This window comes from Atta colombica, unplaced genomic scaffold, assembly GCF_001594045.1.
Source record: "Atta colombica isolate Treedump-2 unplaced genomic scaffold, Acol1.0 scaffold97, whole genome shotgun sequence".
Lineage (NCBI taxonomy): Eukaryota > Metazoa > Arthropoda > Insecta > Hymenoptera > Formicidae > Atta > Atta colombica.
In genome coordinates this window covers 338816-348783 of record NW_017259591.1, presented here as the reverse complement: position 1 = coordinate 348783, position 9968 = coordinate 338816, and the positions used below count along the sequence as shown (strand labels likewise).

Genomic DNA, 9968 nt, shown 5'->3' with positions numbered 1-9968 from the left:
CTCTCTCTCTCTCTCTCTCTCTCTCTCTCTCTCTCTCTCTCTCTCTCTCTCTCTCTCTCTAGAAGTTTAGATCAATATATTTTAATGAACCACTTAATGTTACAAAAATAACCGGGAAATGATTAAAGGATTACAAGGTTGCGAGAGAAGACGCGACATAATAGCGGTCAGGTGGTCTGAGTTTATATCGCTCGAAAGTTTATATTGGATTTCATATTTAATGCAACGCACACCGTCGACGTCGCCGCGTTGCGTCACGCCGCGGTACCACCTCCGAGATAAATTATTTATGTCGTGGTGCTTTGTCTTTGTCTGTCCGAAGGGTGGCGACGAGAGGTACGACGCCTGTTGGGAAAAACGGATGATCGGTGTAGAAACTGTGATAAAATCCTGCTGCGAGCGAAAATCGCGTCGATCTTTACGAGCTTTCGCGAGGGAGAGACACAGAGACGTGCAGAATATTTCTTTGTCAAAGGAGGACATTGAACCTCAATTCACCCTTCTATCGTACCATATAGGTGATCGCTGTATTACGTCGAAGAGAATCATTGTAATATTATGTCGAATTGAACTGAAATACTGATTTAATAAAGACAAAATAACATTTCACGTCTACACAATAAAAAAACATTTCGTACTTGTGTTGGAAGTCCATCCATTCAAGTCAATCCACTCAAGTCCTTGTTAACATTTGTTAACATTGAGTTGAATTTTTTATCATATTCGAGTGTTAATTGAACATAATGTGACTCTTATTTAAACAGTTTGTGTAATTTAAATTTATATTCAACATTTCTAAATAACAAAATAACAATTTATGAGTAAGTAAACAAATAATACAAAAATAGTGTATCTTAAAAAGTAAATTCTAAGCTGAATAAATAATTTAAAATGTATCAATTTAACATAGCATAATGTCAATTTTACTTTAAAAAAATATATTTCCACGTTAATACGTTAATTTAATTTACAAATTGTATCAGTATTACTTTTTTATGTTTATCTTCTTAAATGATATTTGTGTTACTTTTTAACATATTCATCTTATGTTAAATTAACACATTTGAGTGGACCGTTTGAGACACGTAAAATATATTAAATTAAATACAAATTTTCCAACGGAATAAATAAAACATTTGTAAAAACTAGAAAAACTAGAAAAGTCTAATACATCAAGTATATTTGCTGCTGTCAAAACTCAGGAAAATGAACGGTATCTCGCGCACGAGAAATATCGAGACATTTAATTGCTTATTATTCGCCGATGGCGTTGTCGAAACTACGTACATGTATAAAAGAAGCATAATACACCCAACACCGTACGTGACAAGAATTTTGCTTGCCGCTTACTTATTGACCAGAATGGCGCTTACGAAACCATTAATAACGCACAAGAGGGTAATTTCCCCAGCCAAAGAGAGGGACGGTTGGCCCTTATATTGCCGCGCTCGCCGGGCGCTTCTCTCGCGGCAGGACACAATGAAGAGCCATCAATTACCCCTTGGGTCCTTCGCGATCGAATGAAGCTATTAAGACGGAGCGGTACTGGTATCAAGCTCGTAATCCCCGTTACAGCTTTTCTCGCGGATGCTCCTCTTCCGCACGCCGACACGGAATGACTTAATAACCATCCGGTGATAAGAATCGAGGATCCCGCGTCGCTATTCGTCGGCTTTTTGTCACCAGTAACCTTCAGATAAAAATCGATCTAAAAGAACCGTGTATTAATTAGACGATGACTCGCGTGGTTGTTACCTTAATTAAGCTCTCATCAATCGCCCCCGGATTTCATGTCTTTCGCGCAAGAACACAAGCGAATACTTGCATTATAGTGAATGGCTGATGAAAGAATATTCATATATAATTATAAACCTCTCTCTGTCAAATGAAAGTACACCTACAGAAAAGATTTCTGATTCTAATACTAAAATAGAATCGATATAGCGATAATTATATTTGTTGGAAGAAGAATATTTTATTCTTAAAAATGAAAAATTCTTAAATCTAAAATAAAATAATCGAACACAATCTGTTTTGCGCCAAAACTAGCATCAGCATTTTGCATTAGACTATCAAATAAAGATTTATTCTAAACGCAAGAATATATAAATTTATATTATTTAAATTTGTATTACTCTTGTCTCAAGACAAATAAATCAATGTTATTTAATTTGAAGGAGAAGAATAGAAAATATCGATTTAATTTTAATTATATAATATAATATAACATTTAATAATATAACATTTTATTTTTATATTGCATAAAAAATCGCGATAAGATCAAATATGAAATTTGTTGTCTCGTTATTAGAAATTCTTTTTGAGGGAGGTATTTTTTTTTATTAAATTTGATCCGATTTTATTCGATGATAAAAAGTGAAAGCATACAGCGATCAGGATTTCAAAAACATTTTGCATCCCAAAAATCTTTCCGACTAAAGTTTCAGAGAAGGGAAAGCAAACGATGATTAGCGAAGACTGGAGCGTGGCAGCAATGCATCGATTTATTTCCGCTTGAATGACGAGGAGGTGGAGACGGCGGATTTATAGGATTATCGATTGCAAACTTGTCAACGTCAGTCCGTTGCTATATCATTTGAACTCCCCAAGCCCGGCAAAATGTTCTGCGTTTACATTTTTCCAAAGCGCCCGACATACAATCGCCGACGCGGCATCGTTCCCTCCATTGTTCGCGCGCGAGTTCGCGCGTTCGCTCGCCGGCACCGCTCGCAATTTGTATCTGCCGCTCCATCCCGACCTGCTATGTTATTAACCAAAAGCAGACCGGGCGAGATACATCCACGGCACTGCCTACAGCCCAATAAATCTTATTACAAAAACGCACACTGGAGATATGGCTCGAGCTGTAATGGGCGCAAATATAAGTACGTTTTTTTCAGCAAACATAGTTGCTGAATGTTGCCACGATCAATCATTACGATATAAATAATCGATTAAATTTTGTTCCATGTGATTCGTAGGTGTAAATATATTGGTTGAATTTTATGAAAATTATCCATAAATGCGCAAACTGTGTCATAATGTTAATCCGTTAATAAATCGATCACGATTACAATTAAATTGAAGTAATTTTTTGTTCTTTAAAATAAAAACAGTTATCTTTCTAGAATAATTCTCTAATAACGATACTTTGTTTTGTTTTATTAAATCTATCGAATTTACTTTTATCACAATTTACAAAAGTTGACTTTATTATTTCGAAAAAGAAAGAAAGAAAAAGGATATGATTATAATTATTAATTATTTAATTGTAATTCTAAAATAATTTCCTCTCAATTTTATTAATAATGATAATGAGTTGCAAATAAAAAACTTCTAATATGAAAAACTTTTTCGACAATTTCGATATTTCTGCTATAAGTAAATATACAGAGAAGAATTTTCCAATTATCAAGGTAACCAATAATGTAAAGAGAGCGCAAGCATCAGTTGAATGTTACTTTTTCTTCTTTCGCATCAGCAATTTTTAACGTAATAAATAAATTTTTAACGTAATAAATAACTTGTAGAAACCGATATATCTTCTAATCCTTCAATCATACTACTATATGAACATTTTACAAAATAACAAACATTATCAAAAATAATTATGTACTAAATTTGTTTATACTTGTTTTTTATTAAGTAATTCAGAGAATTTGGTGGATGGAATGTAATCTCATATTAGAACAATTACCAGTATCAGATAATTTATATAACTTACTTATAATTAAATAATATGATTAACACAAGGATATGATTATAATTATTAGAAATAATAAATATAGTAAGTTATATCGCTAGATAACATATACTAGACAAATTTTTAATTCGACTTTCTCGAAAACGATGTTTCGTAAAGAAAAAGAATGTTATCACTCTTTTCACTTACTTTAATATCACATTATTCTCCAGTTGTAAGATGAATTGCTCATTTCTCACTCATTCTATAGTACTAGTTGGCAAGTAGAGTCTCTTCGCAATTATGAGAATCGACGATTGTGACTCAGATCGCCATTCGAAGAAAATAGATTATATTATATTGGATGCTTTAATTAAATCAAGTGTGCAAACTTAAGAAGATAAACTCTGCAGTCACGTTTTATGACGAGAAATAAAAAAATCATTTTCCTATTCTCTGTGACGAGAAATGAAGAAGTCGGTCTCCACCGCGCTCGATTCGTTTTTCATGTTATTTTCTGCGACCATACCGTTGGCGACGCTATCCTCAAATAAATTCAAATGTCCTCGGAACTTGCTCCTGCTGACTCAGGCTCTCACGTATATGGCCCGCGAAAAGTGCGGAATTTTCTCCATTCCGACGATGAGAACTTTTTTAAATCTACACATTTAAAAATCTTTCTCCGCTGGGAAAAGAAATCTATCGACAGAAAATAGAATGCAATCCTTTTTACACAAACGTTTGTGTAAATACACAAAACGAATATTAAGGAGCATTCCCTTCTGCTCATTTTATTGTGAAAGAAATAAATTGGTATCATTTGAAAAATTAGTTATTCTTGAAACCTTTCATTGCTGTAATTAGACTTTTTGTGTTATGTTAAATTTCTTGTTGAAATATGTGAACGTAATTTAATATATACGAGAACGCATGTGGATAAGCGGAAGTAACGAAAAAGTGAGATGAAATACTGCAAGAGAAAACTCGGTGGGAAAGGGTTGGTGGAGTGAGAAATGGGTGGACGAAGAGAGTTTGTTGGAACGGTCGCGACCGCTTTTAACCACCTACTTCTAGCCCGTTCTTTTGCCGCGCTCGATTAATTACTAAAGTTCAGTGCGAAAACATCGGTCCGTTTATTCACGAACTTATTAGTAGTCTATTACTTACTTACGACTGTTCCAATATTGGAAATCAAAATCGTCTGAGTTATAATTAAATTCAATGAAATGAAATTAAGAGCCTAAATATTTTAGCACAGGAGTTTGATTGACAAATTGATAATAAATTTTATTGAATAAAAAATTAATATAAAATTTCCAAAATAATGCTATAAAATATAAAAATTCATTTTTTTTCACTGTAAGATTTTTTCAACAAAAAAAAGTTTGTAATTAAAAATTGTTAAAAGATATGAATTTCAGAGTTCTCTCTCTCTCTCTCTCTCTCTCTCTCTCTCTTGTATGTACGTCTACAACATAGAATATTCCAACAATCGCGCATTTCAGCAATTAACGATTCACAGTTACAGCATCGTCGTCATTGCCAGCAAAGGAAGGACCGGTCAAGGCCTCCCAGCTCGCTAATTGACACAGTCTCTTTGAGGGATTTTCAAGGAAATGCATCTAATGAAATGCATGTAAATTAACCGACCATATTACGCTCTTTAACGAGCGACGACGAGAAGCGTAGACTTTGCACGAATCTCAACTAGATAACAAACCACGTGAACGACAAGAAAAGACGGTCTCGCTAATTGGTTCCACTAGAGGATTCACAGATACAACTCAGCAGGATTTATGATATTATATCGTCCGATCTATATAGTCAGGCTAAATCGCGAACTCTCACTGGCATTTCCCAACCACTCATAGATAAATTTCTCGAGAACGAAAAAGATATCGCGAATGGCAGAAAACTTTATGATCTCACAGATCAACAATACAAACTATTCTTTAATAAACACATTAAGCTCCGTATATCATGCACTCCGAGAGCGTGTCTTTTTTTTTTCTCATTTTATACTTCCCATATGCAAATGTAATAACTGTTGCCTATTATGCTTAACGTTAGCAGCATAATATCCTCGGCCATGGAAAACGCGATACTTTCGAAATGCGCATCATTAACGCGTTACACGTACGTTAAACACGCGCGTGCTTGTTGCCCACGAACTTGGAGAACGTCGAACGCATGACATCACTCGACCTCGCATCTGCCGCTCTATTCCCAACTCTCGCACGCCCAGGCGGTTAGGTAATACTTAATGGGTTATATACGCGGGTAAATACACGCGCGGCCTCGTTACCATCATCGTCGCCGGCGCGAGACATCATGTGAAAAAGAACCAATCTGAAGGGAAATATATTCAATTGTGGTGTCTCATCCTCCGAATCACAATTACGTAACTTTGTGCAATAAAGTAATACCCTTCTAAGATACTGTATTAAAAAGACGATAGATTATCTGTAATTTCTTTTTCTATAAAGCTAGATAAAAGTTCTCAGAATCATTCAACTATCCTCACTTGCTAAGATATGCACGATATAAGAGAAATAAGAAAATAATTCTTCAAGAAAACAAAAGAGAGTAACAATTTGTGCTGGGCCTGAAACGATAAATTTATTTACAAATTTACGCCGTATTGTCGCGCGGCTTCAAGCGAAGTGATAAAACATCATCGAATTTATCGGCATCAAGAGAGAACGCTGGATCCAGTGGCCGACGTTAATTACTCCGCGGCTCGAACGCAAATTAGTTGCCCGTTACAGCCGTAGCGCGCCACGGGTACATTTATTTCAGGCGTGAGATTCGTTATCGATTTGTTTCCGCTACGACTGGAGACTCTCGATTAGCGTCGACAACAATACACAATCCACACGCTACCGCTCGTAATTCGCAAATATGTATAAACATTCAACAAATTTTGTATGTGAGATTAAATTCAGCTCGTTTCAACAGCTTTTAATATTAGCAAAATTAAAAAGAGAACTCTACAATTATTTTATATCCTTCGTTGTATTATTAGATTGCTAAAAGTTTAGCGTTTTTTTTTTTTCGATAAACTTTTATAGTAAATAAAGTTAGAAAACCAAAGTTCTTTAAAAGAACCAAAAAATTTTTTCTTTAAGTAAGTAAGTAAAAAAATAATCTATCGAAGCTTATTGCATCAATTCAGCATTTATTTTTGTTGCTACAATTTTATTATCAATTTGTTTTAAAAAATATAAGGCCCGTATTCAGAACTATATTTGAAATTCTATGATATATAATATAACATTTAACTATACTAAGTGCGCACTAACGATTAGCGCGTTTCTGAATGTAGACCTATTTTTATGAAAGCGATATATCATTGTGATATTTGTGCGATAAGTTATACCATAATACAGCAATTTTCGGGACGAGCAAACGCTAACAACTGCATGAATTACAAATGTTTATGACGAATCACGATGCTGTTCTCTTACGCTTTTGTACTTCGTAAATAAATTCACCTATGAGAGTTACGGCAGCTCGAATATATCTAAATATTCCCACAAACTTCTCTACTTCTTGCGAAAGATATCCCGCAGCATCTCCTAGCTGTTCTTTTAATTAAAAAGTTTCGCGCTAGAAATGGAAGTCCAAAGGTAAGATTCCTGTTGATCGTCCATTAAGCAAACTTATCGAATGAAATCACGATGTAATCCTAGTTACAAAGAGCCGCGGCCTGTTAATCCCGTACATTGGGAATATTCGTAAGACGGATTCATCTGTATTCATAATATCTACAGAAAAACACTAAAAGAAATATGCGCATTTATTATCTACCTTCTGTTTCTTCTGTTTCTATTTCTCCTTTTTAACGTAGATTAAATTTCTTTTTTTATAAAACTAAAGCTTACTTTACAGACTTGTTATTTCATAAGAGAAACTTTTAATAAAAGCAATTAGATTTAAAACAGTATACACGTGGAAAATCATTTTACTTGGCAGCGTTATAATAATTTATGAATTTTATGAATTTTTAAAAAACAGACAGCGTTAATGTTATAATTTAATAAGTTTAAACAATGTAAGTAATGTGGCTCAATAAATTATAAATTTAATAACAAAAGAAGGCTATGAGCCAAAAAATTATATTACATCATTAGTACTTATAAAAGATATATTGGACAAAAATTTGACAAATTATTCAACGTAAATAATAAACAAAAATAAAAAATATATAAGAAATATAAAATATACAATATACAGACGTTTCAATCTCGATTGGGTGATTCTCAATGTTTCAATACATAAAGTTCGCTCAGTCTACAGAAATAAAATTATTCAGACATTACTTGTACAAATTATGATCGCTTATTAAATATATTTAAGTCTCATTGTAATAGTCCAGAATTAAAATCTTGAAAGAATTTTGAGTATTAAATGTTCCATTGTAAATAAAGATTGTTTCTATGTTAAAATAATGAGACAATTTTATCAAGATATAATAACTCATAAAGATAATGCATTATAGAATTAATGACAATTCAATTGTATAATGATTACCGAGAAATTATATTCAAATTTTTAATTTAGTCAAAGTCAAATTATAAATTATCTCATATTAAGAGAGTCTGGTACAGAAACCGTTGTCAAGTTTTTACAAATAATATCATAAGCAATAACGATCAGAGTTGTTATTACCACGTCAGTGCTTTAGGAATGTCACCGTTGTGACATTCAAAGAATTATAAACGTTATGATAATGTTAAGGAAAGAAATTTGGGGGGGGGGGAGGAAATATGTTAGAGAAGGGAGATATGAAAGAAAGAAGGAAAGTAATTGGAAGGGGAAATGATTATGAAAGGGAAAGTCGTTGATCTGGAGGTATGGTTCTGGCAATGATTCTGTATCATTTTGTTTGTTAATGCCTTGTCTTTACTTTTTTATATGTATCATTTCAGATATCATTCAGATTCAATCTTTTTATACGAAGCCTCTTTATCTAAAATTTTAGCTTCATTCCATTTAAAGTTATGATTTAAATTCGTGCGATGATCAGAAATAACAGATGGTGAACTCGTTCTTTTTTTGATATCTGAAATATGCTCATGTAATCTTGTATTTAATTTTCGTTTTGTTTGGCCTACATAACTGGCATCACAGTCTTCACACGAGATTTTATACACTATTTTGATTAGACAATGGCTCAAGTTCATCCTTCCCTCTCTTCATACAACTTTTAAGTGTGTTAGGAATATGCCAATTTATAATGAAATTGAATTTAGAAGAAATTGGTAAAAAGCTTTCTGAAATAGATTTAACATAAGATATTGAGAAAAATTTTTCTTTATGTGCTAATCTTATGTGTGAAGTTATTATTATGGATATAATATTTTATTCTATTATTAATAGTAGAGAAAATAAGAGATAAAGGATAGTTAAGAAATATTTGTTAAGAAATATTTGAATGGTGTCAATTAAATTTTTTTGGTAAAAGCGAGGATGAGATAAACGAACAATTTTATCCACTATATTAATAATTATGCCTCTCTTATAACTTAATAAGTTTAGTAGTTTATATAGTAGTAATAATTATAGACTTATATAAATTATTATCTGATACTAATTGCTCCAATATGAGATTACATGCTATCCTTTAAGTTATTCAAATTATTCAATAAAAAAAAAACCAAGCATAAATAAATTTACATTGGTACATAATTATTTATTATTGTTTCTACGATAAATAAAATTAATCAATTAATGTCAAAACAAATAAAAAAGGAAAAATATATATTTGCAATTTTTTAGCTTTATCTATCGATCTATCGATTCAGCAAAGATTGGCAATCAGACATGAAGAAAAAAAGGAGAATAGAAATAAAGTTGAGAACACACGACAGCGGAGCGAGAAAGAAGATTGGATTGATCCTGATCTTCCTTTAACGACGGAGGAAAGTTAAGTGAGACTACTGGCGAAAAGATGAAAGAGTGGAAAGCAGAGGAGAAAAGAGGAGGAGGGTTGCAGCAAACCCTCGGGCAAAGTCACGGGATAACGGAGAATATTTCCCTCTCGAAAATCGCGTACGGCGCTCTACAGCTCGTTATAAGTTGCTCGTCCTCCGCCTCCTCCTTATAACAGCGCCCACGTCACGCCCGCTGCCATAAGGTAATTTTTCCAGATTTTACGAACAAATCTCGCAAAAGGTCACGATAAGAGACGTAATGCGCAATCGCGATTTATTACATCGTAGAACGGAATACATTCTCGCATCTGTATAATAAATTATACATATACATATATATATATATATAT

The 9968-nt window shown here is 33.1% G+C and overlaps 1 protein-coding gene across 2 annotated transcripts in view; it reads right to left on the bottom strand.

Annotated features, from left to right (window-relative positions):
* LOC108693778 overlaps positions 1-9968 on the bottom strand; it is a 206720-nt gene that overhangs the window by 75192 nt on the left and 121560 nt on the right. The gene's annotated exons all lie outside the window — the stretch shown is intronic.